This window comes from Silene latifolia, chromosome Y (assembly GCF_048544455.1).
Source record: "Silene latifolia isolate original U9 population chromosome Y, ASM4854445v1, whole genome shotgun sequence".
Taxonomy (NCBI): domain Eukaryota; kingdom Viridiplantae; phylum Streptophyta; class Magnoliopsida; order Caryophyllales; family Caryophyllaceae; genus Silene; species Silene latifolia.
The window spans coordinates 280,040,300-280,055,807 of record NC_133538.1 but is presented as its reverse complement, the minus strand read 5'-3'; the positions used below and the strand labels follow the sequence as shown (position 1 = coordinate 280,055,807).

The window sequence follows — 15,508 nt, the reverse complement described above, 5'->3', positions numbered from 1 at the left end:
GTGTGAGCATCATGTGCTTTACATCAATCACCGCTCCGGCGGTGTGTAGGAATGGTCTTCCTAGAATGATTGGAATGTTGGAATCGTCCTCCATACCAACAATAACAAAGTCTACCGTTATGAAAAACATTCCAATCCTCCTGAGCACTGACACGTCTGTCGCGTACCTGTCAAAAATAAAACCTAACGGTCTCAACTAAAAATGTAGTAGAGGCAGTCGAGTATCGAATCCACAGGGAGGTAATGCAACTACAGCTATCTATTTCTAATCCTATGGTAACAATTGGTGTTGATTGAATTTTGGTTCCTAAACTACGGAGTTGAAAGGAAAGAGAAATAAAGTAGAGAGCAGTAAAGCAGGAAAATGAATTAAAACTATCAATAAGAGGGGGACATGTCGGGAATTCGGTTCACTACGGTAGTTCAACAACTTAGCAGTAAATGACTCAGACGAACTAATGCGAGACGGATATTAGAAGGTCCTTTCGGTCCACTTCCCACCCTAAAATACCACTAACTTAACTTTCGTCCTCATTAGGGTAGTCTACTGTTTATAGCAGGCCTATTTAGTCCAATCTTTCGATCCAGGATTAATTGTAGCCAGTTTAATGGGTGACATAGAAGCGTGCACTCAACTAGGTCGGGAATTACAGTTAAATTGCCATAGTGACAGAGTCTCTTAATCAATTCGTCCAATTCATTCACTACGTCGTCATTATCCTACCGCAGATCCCCTAATCCCAACATGAAAGGATTTAGCTACTCATATTCTTAATAAAACTAACAGCAAACAATTTCCTAGCAGATGACATAACGAAATAATAATAAAAAGCAATAATGATAAATTAGGGCAAGAGAATAAACAAGCAAACAACGAATTAACGCAACAAGAAGGTTAATTATTATTAAAGGAAGGGAGGAGATTACAATCTAAGCGATTCCGGCGTAAAGAACAACCGAGTCCGAGAGAAATAATCGCACAACGAAAGTAACATTGAAGGAGCAAGAGTAACGTAGGAAAAGTTCTCTTTGTCGAAACTTAGAGAGTAAAAAGTGAATAATAGATAATAAGATGTACATTAACCTAATTCACTTAGGTTTAAATAGAAAGTAAAACTGAAAACTTGCGAAATAAAACATCCACGGACTAAGTAAAAGCCCACGCCCGTGAAAACCTCTCGATCGAGTAGATTAGACCACTCGATCGACCATTATCTCAAAGAAGGCCCTCGATCGACCAAAGGGTTACTCGATCGAGGCCTGGGTCATGTGCATCTTACTCGATCGAGTAAAGAATAGCTCGATCGAGCCTCGGGGAGCCTAGGAACCACTCGATCAACCACCAAATGCTCGATCAAGCACTTGTATCTTCAATTCACTCACGTCTTCACCCAAGTGCCTCGTAGTGCGTGCCATGATGCTTCCAAGTGCGGTACTCTACTCTGGGACAACTCCGTCTCCTCTAAATGCATGCAAAAAGGACGAAAAAGAATATGGTTCCACTACTTTCGCGATCATTCCTACAAAAAGGACAAAATACACCAAAGTAGCTAATTCGGGGCAAAATACCATAAAAATAGTATAGAAAAGCATAGAAATACGTGCTGAAATAGGCCAAAAAGACTATACATTAGGCACGTATCAAATCTCCCCAAACCAAACCTTTACTCGCCCTCGAGTAAACTCAAAACTAAACTAATGGAACGGAAATGATAACTCAGAGCTAGCTTAACTTGTCTACTTGAACCGATTTAATGCAACGTAAATCAACAGATTAAAGCTAGGCGATCAATACGCAAACGAATTATAAGTCGTTTTAAAATAAAGCTGACCTATCGACCTTGCAAGACCAACAAAACTGGACTTTCACGTGGTCACTCTTCTCTCATGAAGCAAAGGGCAAATGTTATATGTAAGGGAGAGAAGAAAAGGCAGTCACTCACCTAACTGCGACCTACATAGCATGCATGCAACAAAAATGAAAGACAATTCAAGTACTAATGCACACACTCCAACCAATAATGTCCGTCACAGCCGAGGGTATGCAAATAATATGGGAATAGTGAGGTTCAGGTGAGAAAAGGCAAAACAAGTTATGGGAATGTGGAGGTAAAAGCGTCAAGCTAGTTCCTAACAGGACCATAATAAACCATCCGGATCTCAAACTGACTGAAAGACTAAACACAGGTGCCCTTCACTTGGCACAAAACTCACTAGACTCAGAGCACAATCTCCTCAAAATTATAGAATAAGAGTGGAGGAGTCAGACGGTCACAAAGTTCCCTTTTTTAAACACATCGTCTGAAACAACCAACCCTCTTGTCGATTGTACATCTTCAAACATCTTCTCAACTCTGACAAGAGGGGACAACTTTTTTCACAATCTCTATTTCTTTCTTTTGCATATCAGCTCTTTTTTCTGTTTTTTTTCGTATTTTTTTCATTTTTCATTTTTTTTTTCTTTTTCTTTTTTTCTTTCACGTTTTCCTTCCTTTTTTTCAATACTTCTTTTTTTTTTCTTTCTTTTCCTCCTTCCTTAATACGAACACCAACTCCAAACAAGATGACAGGCCAAACTGCAGTGGAAAACATACCCCAAGAGGACAGACTAACTAGCTTGACTAGGCAGGCTTAGTTTGGAATGTAGCTAATGGGTCAAAAAGGCAAGTTTTGGCTAAAGTGGAGCTAAATGGGTGAAAGATGTAAAGAAAGGGGAATTTGCAAGACCCTCCTTGCATGTGACACCAACCACAAACCCGAATATGTGCATTTGACGAGAAATTGAATGTCATAATTGTGCAAATGAGACAAACATGCTATGCAAGGAGTACTACCCTCAAAATTCCTAATGAACTGGTCATGAATGTCACCAGTTATGGCTCTAAAACTCAGAATTTTTTAAGTAGTTTGCCAGTTTATAGGTCAAGTCTAAACAGTCAGCTATTATTTGAACAGAAATTCGTAGATTATGCGTATGACAAGGCTAAAAACTATCAATAAAAGTGCAAGGCTCAAGTAAATTGACAAGTTATAGTGCATTGTCATCATGGGGATCTACCGTTCCGACTCAACCTAAATGCAAAAATAAACGTGAAATTTTTTTGAATTTTTGGAATTTTCTATTTTTTTTTTGGATTTTTGATTTTTATGAAAATAAACAACAAATGCAAACTGAAAAATTAAACGTGAATGCAAAACAAATGCAGATGCAGACTCAAAAGGATGCAATACCCTCCCCAAACCAAAACGGACAACGCCCTCGTTGTCCTCCAGCATACACCAGCAGAAATATGGGGGATGGGGGTATACAGCCAGCGAAATAAAAAAAATAAAGGAGACGAAATAAAAGAGTAAGGTACATACAAAAGCGAACTTCCCCAAACCAGCCAGAAAACTGGGGAAGTGAGTAGACCAGTAGCTACTCGTCGTCGGCACCGCCGTCTCCCAGGTACTCTGACTCAACAAAACGGTCTCCCCAAACCAGCAACAAACAAGGGGGAGACTCGGTCGTCATCTCCACTGATCCTCCTGGACCGGGTACGAACGGAGGGTCACTCTCCTCCTCTCTGGCAGCTCGCTGTGCCGCCTGCTCTGCCCGTAACCGCACCTCTCGTGCTACCGCTGTCTCCTCTGGCTCCTCCTCTGAGTCAGAAGGAAGTGGAGGGTACCCGTCTGCTGGGTATCGGTAGAAGGAGGGATGCGGCCACCCCTCTGGAATCGGTCGCCGGGCTCGGATATGGAACTCGTAGAGCGGGAATACAGCCAAAGCCATATCCCGTCTCATCTCAGTAATGTACCTGCACATATCCGAAAGCACGGCATCACGACGCCCTTGGTCCATGACCTCGGGCGCCTCTAAGACAGGAGGGCAGACAAAATTGGCCGGAAAGGCCGGATCAGAAGGAGGTGGAGTGAGTGAAGGTGGAGGTGTGGGAGTCTGTGTGGGTCCAGGCTGAGTCTGAGACTGGGTCTGGGTCTGAGCCGGAGTCTGGGAGCTAGAAGATGCTCCGGCCTCCCGCTTCCTCTTCCTAGAAGAAGAAGGAGGGGTAAGTGTAAGGTGGTAGGTGGGTGTAGGTGGCCTCGCTCCCTCAGCAGCAGTAGGGAGCGGTAAAAGTGGCGGAAGGGTAGAGCACGGCAAGGTAACAGACGTGGAACCACAGATCTTCCACGTCCTCGCGCTCCCCTTCGCCTTTGGGAACCAGGCGAAGTCGGTCATGGCTCCCAGGTCAAGGTAAGCCTCCCTATCGGGTGCAATAAGTGAAGGGTCAGTGGGGTAAAGGTGGCGGGCAATCCTAGTCACTAGCCCGCCACAGACAACGGCGGTCTTGACCCGAGTCCCAATCCCGTTCCAATGCTGAGCTACCAGATAGGCAATGTTTAGAACAAACGGGGTACCGGAGTCAATGTTGAGGTACCCCGCGAGAATCGCTAGCTCAGTGTTGGTCACGTTATTGGGCTCAGGTCGCCCAAAGATGGTCTCTCCTATCAGACGCAAGTAGTAACGGGGGGCAGGTAGGTGAACGTGAGCTCCCTTCCGTGAAGGGAAGGGGGTGTGAGAAAGTGCAGCCCAAAGTGGCTGAAGGAGGTCTCGAGGTGGGTCGGTGGGACCGTCACTAACTAGGCCTAAAACCTGCCCAAACTTGGCCAAAGTCCAGTGGTGTGACTCGTTGCGGAGTCGAAAGTGAATGCAAGAACTGGAGCGGTCAGCGTCATAAGAGTCGGTGTCAAAGGAATAGGAGCTAAAAAACTCGTATGTAAGGGTACGAATAGTAGCTTCCTGCATGGTGATCAGACCCGACATACCCATCCCGTTCAACAAACTACAGACCTCCTCATAAATGCCTAAGGTCTCTAGGTCGGTCCGTGCAAGGAAACGGGTGGAGGAGAGGGGGCAACGAAGTAAAGCGGCTAACCGAGTCCGGTGAGCCGCAGAAGTAAAACGTACCGTGGGCATCCGCTGTAAAGGGGTGAGGTCGCCCTCTCCTGTAGCTGTAGCTGTAGCTGTAGCCCCTGATGGGCTGGAGGTGATGGCTAGCTGGCTAGCCTGCTGAGGCGGCCTAGGTGGCAGCAAACCAGGAGACGAAAAACGGGGGGTGAATCCGCAGTCCAGCAGGGAGAAGGGCCTGGTAGAAGTAACGGCTGATGTAGCCTGGACTGAGCTCCCGGCCGAGCCGGGTCGCGGCGTAAAACCGTCCCCGCGCACTGAGACAAGGAGAACTGGTGTTTGCGGTGGTGACCAAGGCGGAGCTAGTGGCAACAGCAGGGACCACTGGCTCGCTCACGGATGGACTGGAAGTGGTACTAGTAGAAGGCAGCGAACTAGTATCCATCCTGCAATTAATTCAAGGGCTTAATAAGAAAGAAGGGCTGCTAACCGTGGCTAAAAAAAAACGTTAACCAGCATGTGACAGCAAAAGATGGCCCTATCAGTCGATAAATTCGACTTCCAACATATAGAATCCAACAATCGTCAACAACATCGAAGGCAGCATGTGAGTGGTGGTGATATGATAATACAATGACTGATAGAGGGGCTAACACGGCATGAAAACCACATATGGGAGCATGTAAGACTCCTATCGGTCGAAGATTTCTACTCACAGTACGAGATTTCCCAGTAATTCACATCGAGTAATGGCGATAGGGGACGGTAATGACGATTCAACAACAGCGATAAGTGAGAAAGAACTGAAGTTAAGCAAGCAAAGTAACGAAAAACCGTCGACAAATCGACATATGTCGACTTACAGTGCCCTAATCGCGAAATCTCGCGCAAAATTCGAATTAACAAGCGAAACAATGAGGGATTGGGATAAGATCACCAACAAGCTAATTAAGGGCATATAAACACAATTAAATCGAAACAAAATCGACTAGACATGGATTTTCAAACCCTAATTCAAATTCACCTCATGAAATTCGAAATAAATGAAGAGAAATTGCAAAGAGTGTGAAAGAAAACTTACTTGATGATGATTATCCTACAATAAGCAATTAAACTTTAAATAACAAGCAACAAAGGCGGATTTTGATCGAAAAACCGCAAACCCTAGTTCCCTTTAAAAACCGCAAAAACGAGCACAAAAGAGGGGGAAAATAAGGGGCTATTGAATATTCATTAGCTATGAAGGGATTGTAGGTGACGGATTTGGTAAAATGGGCAAGAAAATTGGGATTTGGGGGTGAAATCAATCGCAATTAAGGGGGAGTTAGACGGAAATTAGGGGTGAAATGAAATAGAATTAGGAAAGTAAAGAGTTTTAAGAAGGAAAACTCCCGTGTCCACTGTTCATTTCACTCGATCGAGTGGTTTTAATCACTCGGTCGAGGACTTTTGATGTCCCCTTTGCTCGATCGAGTAAGACACCTCTCGATCGACCTGGTCCTCCTTGGCCTTCCTCGATCGAGTAATCAGATAGCTCGATCGAACCAACTTCCATTCGATCGAGTACAAGAAGTACTCGATCGAGGGCTTCCTCTTGTAGGCTCTTTGAAATTCCGTCTTTACTTCCTCGAAATGCGTGACACGTCCCCAAACCTGCGTAAAACAAATCCAAACACATCCCAAAATACCAAATACGCAGAAAACACAGTCTATAGTCTTAGTCTGAGCTAAAGAATTTGTCTAAACTAATTGTCCTAATTAGAAACGTAATAAAGAAATTCAAAAGAAATTCAAACAAATATCTATTACAATTTGTTACACGGGGCATTTCCCCGTTCAATTCCCATCAGCTTTCAGTAGCCCCTTGGTGGGCTTCTGACTGGAGGACGTCACTTCAGCGATACTGACCGTCCTCTTTGATTTCCATGAGCTTTAATTACTGTTTGCAAGAGGAGGAGGAACATAGTTCCAATCTATGTAGGTTCGAACTGTCTTCGTTCTCGCCCCTCTGTCATCTTCTTTGACATCCTTGGCTCTAGTTTGATTGATAATGGTTGCACCCTGTCCCTTGACAACTCCTTTCTTGCCTTCATCTGTACCTGCAGTAAGGGAAACAGACAAATCTTCCTCCTTTTTGCTCTCGGTATGAGGCGGAGGGTTAGCAATAACAGCAATATTCTCCAAATTTTCATCTGGAGTGTCAATAATAGGGTCAACAGAAGAGAGGGCATTGCAAGGCTGAGCTTGCATGGGAGCCCTCCGAACTTGGACCGATGGAAGGTCGGCTCCTCGTCCCCTACCCGAAAGGTGAAAGTCTTCCCCGACGTCTATCACCGCACGGCAAAGGATGAAATGGTCTCCCTAAAATGATAGGGGTGTGCACATCTTCGGGGATATCTAAGACGACAAAATCAACGGGAATAAAGAATTTCCGATCCGAACAGTACGTCTTCTACTACACCTAGTGGCCGTGATAAACTACGGTCGGCCATCCGGACATCATGTTGGTGCAACTCAGCTTTGTCACACCAAGTCTCTTAGCTAGAGACAAGGGTAAAACACTTACGCTAGCGCCTAAATCGCATAGCGCATTATCAATCAATTGCATACCGATGTGACAAGGGATCGAAAAACTACCCGGTCGATTGCTTAGGAGGTAGCTTATTTTGAGATAGGGCTGACCCCACCTCCGTCAAAGCTACGGTCTCATTATCATTAATAGTCCTCTTACGTGCTAAAATTTCTTTCATAAATTTTAAATAAGAGGGTACCTTGGTTAGCAATTCAGTGAACGGCACGGAAACTTCCAAACTCTTCAAAAGTTCAACAAATTTGCCAAACTGTTGATTAACTTTGGTATTCTGCAGCCGCCTCGGGAAGGGAACCGTAATTGGTATTTCAAGCCCCTTGTTTCTCGCTTCCAAAGTGTCTTCCGAGCAAGTTCGGTGTCCTTTGACGCTTCTTACCTCTCGAACGAGGCCTTTCTGTAATTCCTCGCTTAAACGAGCACTAGCGAGTTCTCGAATAAGCTTCCGTCAAGAATATCACTCGATCGAGCAATGTGCTCACTCGATCGAGCGCTTTCTTCACAGGCGTCGGTCGATCGAGCAAACTTACTACTCGATCGACCAACCTCATCTTCTGCTTCACTCGATCGAGCAGGAACTCTACTCGATCGACCAGATTCTTCACCATTTCCTCTCGATCGAGCATCAGACTTCAGTCGATCGAGTAACTCATTTGTCGTGAGTCCTTTTCTCTTAACAGAACATTGTTCATCATCAGCGACAGACTTCCTCGGTCGATTTACTTCGGTCCCTCATAAGAAAGACCGCTTCTCAACTCTATCAGATGTACCGTCTCATTTGGGTTCTTGTCATTTTGAGTCGGTAAATGACCGGGCTTCCTTGAAGATTGATTTTCAGCCAGTTGGGCAACTTGAGTCTCAAGTGCCTTGAATGCCGTGTCCTTCTGTTGTAATTGCTTTGCAATGGACTGCATCATGGACTTTAACTCACCTATCTCACTCACCCCACTAGATGACGAAGCACCTTGGTTAGGAGGGTTGAAAGACGGAGGCTTCTGATAGCCTTGTTGCCTCGGTGTGGAGGAATATAGAGTCATTGCGGGCGATTTGGAGGGGCGGTGGGGTTGAGTACGTTCTGGTTACTCCACCTCAAATTGGGGTGGATATTCGGCTCGTAATGAGTGTTGTTTTGCCTGTAATGTTGAAAGGCACCACATTGCTCATAAGGACTAGGACAATAATCAGACATGTCCATCTACCCCACACCTTGTACAGACGAAAGGACCGTCTGTCATAGCATTAACCTGGTACATCCCTCCCTTGAGAGCTCCCCCTAATTCATACTTGTCAAACCTCGCGGTAAGGGCTTCTAATGCGGCTACTGAAGAGGATTCAGCGGCTCTCCTTTGGTTTCCTCTTGAATTCCCATATTCGGCCTTATGAGTGGCTAAATCATCTATGATTTTCCATCCCTTGGTCGCCCCCAAGTTGTCAGCGAATCGACCATTGGCTGCTGCATCTAAGATAGCCCTCTGATCATCATATAAACCATTGTAAAAATGGTTGCACAAACTCCATTTTTCGAAACCATGATGTGGTATGGTCCGCACTAGTTTCTTAAAACGAAGCCATGCCTCGTGGAAGTTCTCGTCAGGCCCTTGTTTGAAACTTGTTATCTGAGCTCTAATGGCGATGGTTCTCGAAGCAGAGAAGTACTTCTTGTAAAATGCCAATGCTAGCGAATTCCAATCTGTTATGCCATGAGCAGCTCGGTCTAAATCCCTGTACCACTCCCTTGCAGCATCGCGGAGTGAGAAAATGAACATGGTTTCTTTTATCCGATCCGTCACGCCAAATGGGAGGAGGTATGGAGCAGCAGTAATCAATGAAGGTCTCCATATGCTGAGCTGCATCTTCAGTTGCAGCTCCCCCAAACTGATTTTTCTCGACCATATTGATGTATGCAGGCTTGGGCTCGAACTTCCTAACATCTCCCGGTAATTCGAACCCTTTATAGAGATTGTCAGCCGTGGGCTCGGAGTGACTAGCAATGGTTGCTTCCTCAGCCATTTCGGGAAAATCTGGGAAAGTAATAGATTCAACTGATGAATTGGAAACTGGAGAAGACGGTGGATTGTCTTCGAAAAGCTCGTTCTCGTAAAAGCTACCACGCGAACTAGGCTCTTCCTCTGCCTGTTGTTCTTGAAATAGTCTCCTTTTTACGTGCAGAGATCTCTCAATCTCGGGATCAAAAGGCAGTAGTGGACCACCTTGCGACCTGCGCATAAGAAGAAACTACAGACAAGATATAAGAATAGTCTAAAGAACGATGTTCCTTAAACTAAGAGAAGAATTAAAAATAAAACAGCTAGTAAATTGAACAATTGCCTCCCAAGAACGGCGCCAAAATTTGACACGTCCGTCGCGTGCACTGTCAAAAATAAAACCTAACGGTCTCAACTAAAAATGTAGTAGAGGCAGTCGAGTATCGAATCCACAGGGAGGTAATGCAACTACAGCTATCTATTTCTAATCCTATGGTAACAATTGGTGTTGATTGAATTTTGGTTCCTAAACTACGGAGTTGAAAGGAAAGAGAAATAAAGTAGAGAGCAAGAAAAGCGAAAAATGAATTAAAACTATCAATAAGAGGGGGACATGTCGGGAATTCGGTTCACTACGGTAGTTCAACAACTTAGCAGTAAATGACTCAGACGAACTAATGCCAGACGGATATTAGAATGTCCTTTCGGTCCACTTCCCACCCTAAAATACCACTAACTTAACTTTCGTCCTCATTAGGGTAGTCTACTGTTTATAGCAGGCCTATTTAGTCTAATCTTTCGATCCAGGATTAATTGTAGCCAGTTTAATGGGTGACATAGAAGCGTGCACTCAACTAGGTCGGGAATTACAGTTAAATTGCCATAGTGACAGAGTCTCTTAATCAATTCGTCCAATTCATTCACTACGTCGTCATTATCCTACCGCAGATCCCCTAATCCCAACATGAAAGGATTTAGCTACTCATATTCTTAATAAAACTAACAGCAAACAATTTCCCAGCAGATGACATAACGAAATAATAATAAAAAGCAATAATGATAAATTAGGGCAAGAGAATAAACAAGCAAACAACGAATTAACGCAACAAGAAGGTTAATTATTATTAAAGGAAGGGAGGAGATTACAATCTAAGCGATTCCGGCGTAAAGAACAACCGAGTCCGAGAGAAATAATCCCACAACGAAAGTAACAGTTGAAGGAGCAAGAGTAACGTAGGAAAAGTTCTACTGTCGAAACTTAGAGAGTAAAAAGTGAATAATAGATAATAAGATGTACATTAACCTAATTCACTTAGGTTTAAATAGAAAGTAAAACTGAAAACTTGCGAAATAAAACATCCACGGACTAAGTAAAAGCCCACGCCCGTGAAAACCTCTCGATCGAGTAGATTAGACCACTCGATCGACCATTATCTCAGCAGAAGGCCCTCGATCGACCAGCAGGTTACTCGATCGAGGCCTGGGTCATGTGCATCTTACTCGATCGAGTAAAGAATAGCTCGATCGAGCCTCAGGGAGCCTAGGAACCACTCGATCGACCACCAAACAGCTCGATCAAGCACTTGTATCTTCAATTCAGCTCACGTCTTCACCCAAGTGCCTCGTAGTGCGTGCCATGATGCTTCCAAGTGCGGTACTCTACTCTGGGACAACTCCGTCTCCTCTAAATGCATGCAAAAAGGACGAAAAAGAATATGGTTCCACTACTTTCGCGATCATTCCTACAAAAAGGACAAAATACACCAAAGTAGCCAATTCGGGGCAAAATACCATAAAAATAGTATAGAAAAGCATAGAAATACGTGCTGAAATAGGCCAAAAAGACTATACATTAGGCACGTATCAAGCACATCTTCCCATACCCCGAGTGGTTTCTTTGTTGTTCGGCCCGCCATTTGTAAGGTCATGTTAGTGCACTTGAGCTCTTCCACTCCTAGCCTTTCACATACCGAATATGGTATGACACTCACACTTGCACCTAGATCACATAGTGTCTTGTTGATTGTAGTGTCACCAATGGTACATGGAATGGAGAAGCTTCCCGGATCCTTGAGTTTAGGTGGGGAATTCCCTTGAAGAATTGCGCTACTTATCTTTGTGAAGGCAATAGTTTCCAACTTCCTTATGGACTTCTTCTTGGTAAGGATATCTTTCATGTATTTTGCATAGGTCGGAACATGGTTGATTAGCTCCGTGAATGATATAGAAACCTATAGGTTCTTCACAATCTCCATTTACTTTCCAAGTTACTCATCAAGCTTAGGCTTGGCTTGGCGACTTGCGAACGGAAGTCTAATCACAATAGGCTCTTTCTAAACCTCTTTGGCCTTCTCTTCATTTCTTTTGTTCAATGAGTCATTGGTAGTTGGTTCTACTACCTTAGGATTTCTTCTCAATGGTTCCATCACATCACTTTGCTCGACACTTTCCTCAATAACATCCTCTTCTATTGGCATCTTAGGTCCCTCATATCTTGTACCACTCCTCAAGTGAATGGCATTGATGGTCTCATGTCTTGTAGGAGTATTACCTTGAGGAGGTAATTGTCCTTTTTGTCTTTGGGAACTTGAGGAGGCCAATTAGGACAATTGTGTTTCCAACATCTTGGTGTGAGCAAGGATATTGTTGATGAAAGTGTCTTTGGCTTGGCTATCTCTTTGCATTTGAGCAAAGAAATCGTGTTGGCTCTTTTGCATTTGGAGGACTGCTTTTTGAACATCAAAAGCTTGGTCATTGGGTTAATTGTAAGAGGGTTGGTTTTGGTTGAAGTATGGTCTTTGAGTAGGATTTCTCATTGGAGGTGGGATGTATGTGGGTTGAGGATTTTGAACATTTTGGCTTTTGTATAAGAAGTTTCGGTGAAATATGGTGTTTTCATTGTAATAGTTGGAGTAAGGGGTGCCATTCTTGTATGCTTGGAAAGCATTCACTTGCTCACTTGTGCCCGTACACTCTTGTTGATCATGTCCCAAAGTTCCACAATTCTCAGACACTCCATTTGGAATAGAAGATGTTGCCACCATGGCATTGACATGTTGTTTGGATGATTGAGAAGCTTCATTCAGCTTGAGTATGGCGTTCTCAAATTTCAAGTTCATTGTGTCAATATGGGAGCTTAGCTGGGCACCCAAATCGGCACTTGATGTGACCATAATTGGCGCATATTTAGCCCCCGAATTAGCCTTGTTTCCATGCTTTTTAGTGCTTATTTGGGTCATTTCTTATCTTTAGTTCTTTGTTTTGCATATTCTTTAAGATTTTGATCCCTTGGTAGGAAAGGAGTAAGAATCTTGCATTTTCATGGCAAAACGAGACTAAATTGATCGAATTCAATGACCAAGCATCAACGAGAGACAAGATTAGAAGGCCTTTGTACATATTATAGTAGAAGAGCAATGTTGAGAAAAGATCCTTGAGTCCCCAAGGAAATCCCCAAGGCATTTATGAAGAAAAGGGAAGAAAAGAAGAAGATTTGTTGCTGACTGACAATCCGAGCGTATTGTCACCAATCCGTCCATCCCGCAGCAGCACAATCCGAGCGGCTTTCCCACAATCCGCTCGGATTCCCTCTCCACAATCCGCCCGGATTCCCCTGAATCCGCTCGGATTCCAACGCCATAATCCGCCCGTCCCGACCCCATTCCGCCCGGATTCTAGCACAGCACGGATTGTATTCTCCAAGCTACGAAGAAAGAAGCCCTTCTCTCAGAAAATACCGGCTCCTCCTTGCTCAACTTAAAAAGTGTAATTACTAGTTTAGCCCTTAGTTAACCCTAATGCATCCTCCCTAATTTCCACTATAAATACCCCATTAGTCTAATTAGAGGAGCATGTTCTTCTTATCAATAATTAGTGTAGTTAATATCAATCAAATCTCTCTTTAATATTGTAATCAAGTATTAATCAAGTTTTAATCCAAGTTTTAGTTCTTTAATCTCTCTTTTGTTCATCATTTATTTTGGGTAATTGAAGATTATTTTGGGTTATTGTTGAGAGATTGACAACCTCTCAATCAAGCATTCAAGTACTTCTATTATTCTTGCTTTGTTATTGGAATCATTAGTAGGTATAATCTCTTAATCCCTTTTTAATTATTGTTAATTACTTTCATTTATTCATCATGTTTCATATTGTTGGTATGATTGACAACCTTGCTAGCATGATCAACATGATAATGAGTGAGTAGTCTCTTAGCTAGGGTTAATGGGTGATTAGGGGAAACCAACATGGGGAATGATTCATGCTTAAATTAATATGCTTTCATGTTTTATTTGCTTGCTTGTTTTGATCTCAACTCATGCACATGTTATATTTGATGAAATGCTAAGCCTATGAATCCTTGCATTTACTATCATCTTCTATCTTTTCAATGAGACTTGTAAGACATAACCCAACTCGAGTTTCATTAGACCATGCATGTTGTTGAGTAGGGAAGATTAAGTCGACTTGTAGGTGTTGTACAATCTAATCGATTCGCTCCGGGACCCAAACTTTCCTAGGATTGTAAGATATAACCCAACTCAATCCATCACAACAATAATTGCTTGCTTATAATTTGAGAACATGTTTGTATGATCATATCCCATGATTCCCCTATGATCCCATGACACCCTAGTGCCTTTAATCAATTGTTTAAACCCCTTTAATTCATCTTGCTTGATTATTTTCATTGCTATTTTAGTTTAGTAACCTTTTACATCAACCCAATTTGTGACACCCCTTAGACACCACTAGTTATAATAGAAATCTCATTTCAACTCCCGTCCCTTGGGATCCGACCTCTACTTGCCTCTTTACTAATTGTAGAGTTGTTTGTGGAGCTATAAATTGTGTTTTGATTCGACCGTGACCAACGACCACATCTTAATTTGTGAACACTTAGCGGGATCGCATAAAAAATGGCGCCGTTGCCGGGGACGGTGTTTGTTTGATTTAGATTTCTCTTTATTGTTATTAGTTGTGTCTTTCTTCGCCTTGAGGAAGTAAAACTCCTCAAGGTTTGTTCTAATTGTTTTCGAGTTGTTTGATATTTTGCATGTCTAGAAGGTTACAAGGTGATTTGTTACCTTTTGACCGTGAAATCGAAAGAACCTTGACGAACAATAGGAGAGTTGTTAGGAGGAATTTAAGAGGTATTAGTGAAGTTGTCCAACCCACTAGTGAGTTTGTCAATCCTTTCACAATAGAAGGAGAAGAAAACCCATTACACAATACCCCACAAAATCCACCTACAATGCCAAAATTCTCGTCACACTCCGTACCCACCGAGGAGAATCTACCAAATGGTACTCCTACACCGCAACATCTCACCGGAAATTTTATTGCCAAGTCCGCCTTCATCCAATTAGTTGAGAGGAGCCAATTCGGGGGGATGCCTAGTGAGGACCCTCATTCTCATATGGAAACTTTTTGCGACTATTGTGATGCTATCTCTCAAACGGGCGTGACTCAAGACCAAATTAGATGGGTCTTATTTCCTTTTTCCTTAATCGGCACCGCGAAGCAATGGTTGAAGGGCCTTGATAAGGCCACCCTTGGAATAGATTCTTGGAAGAAGTTGGCTCTAGCTTTCTACAAAAAATTCTACCCACCGGAAAAGACTAACATTCTAAGAGCTCAAATTACGGGTTTTAAGCAAAGGGATGAAGAGTCTTTGTATGAAGCTTGGGAGCGGTTCAAGGGAATTTGTCGCTCATGTCCTCACCATGGACTTAGCGAATGGTTTTTGGTGCAACAATTTTGGAATGGTTTATATGAAGATTCTAGGAACATTCTCAATATGGGATCGAATGGAATGTTCACCGAAGTTGATGACAATCAAACATGGAACAAGATTGAGGAAATGGCGGTCCATAACTCACAATATAGTACACCTCGCAAGGCTACTAGAGGAGGAAAGCATGAAGTGGACTCCGTTACTCAATTGGGTGCTCAACTTAGTGCTCACATTGACACAATCAACTTGAAGTTTGAACAAGCTTTGGCTAGACTTGAGGAAAACTCAAAATCATCAAAGCATCATGTTAATGC

General features: G+C 43.2%; 1 non-coding gene across 1 annotated transcript; it reads right to left on the bottom strand.

Annotated features, from left to right (window-relative positions):
- Positions 1–15,083: 15,083 nt before the first annotated feature.
- LOC141636106 (small nucleolar RNA R71) lies at positions 15,084–15,190 on the bottom strand. Its single transcript, XR_012540742.1, has one exon. It is a non-coding gene; the product is annotated as a small nucleolar RNA R71 (small nucleolar RNA).
- Between the last annotated feature and the right edge of the window lie 318 nt (positions 15,191–15,508).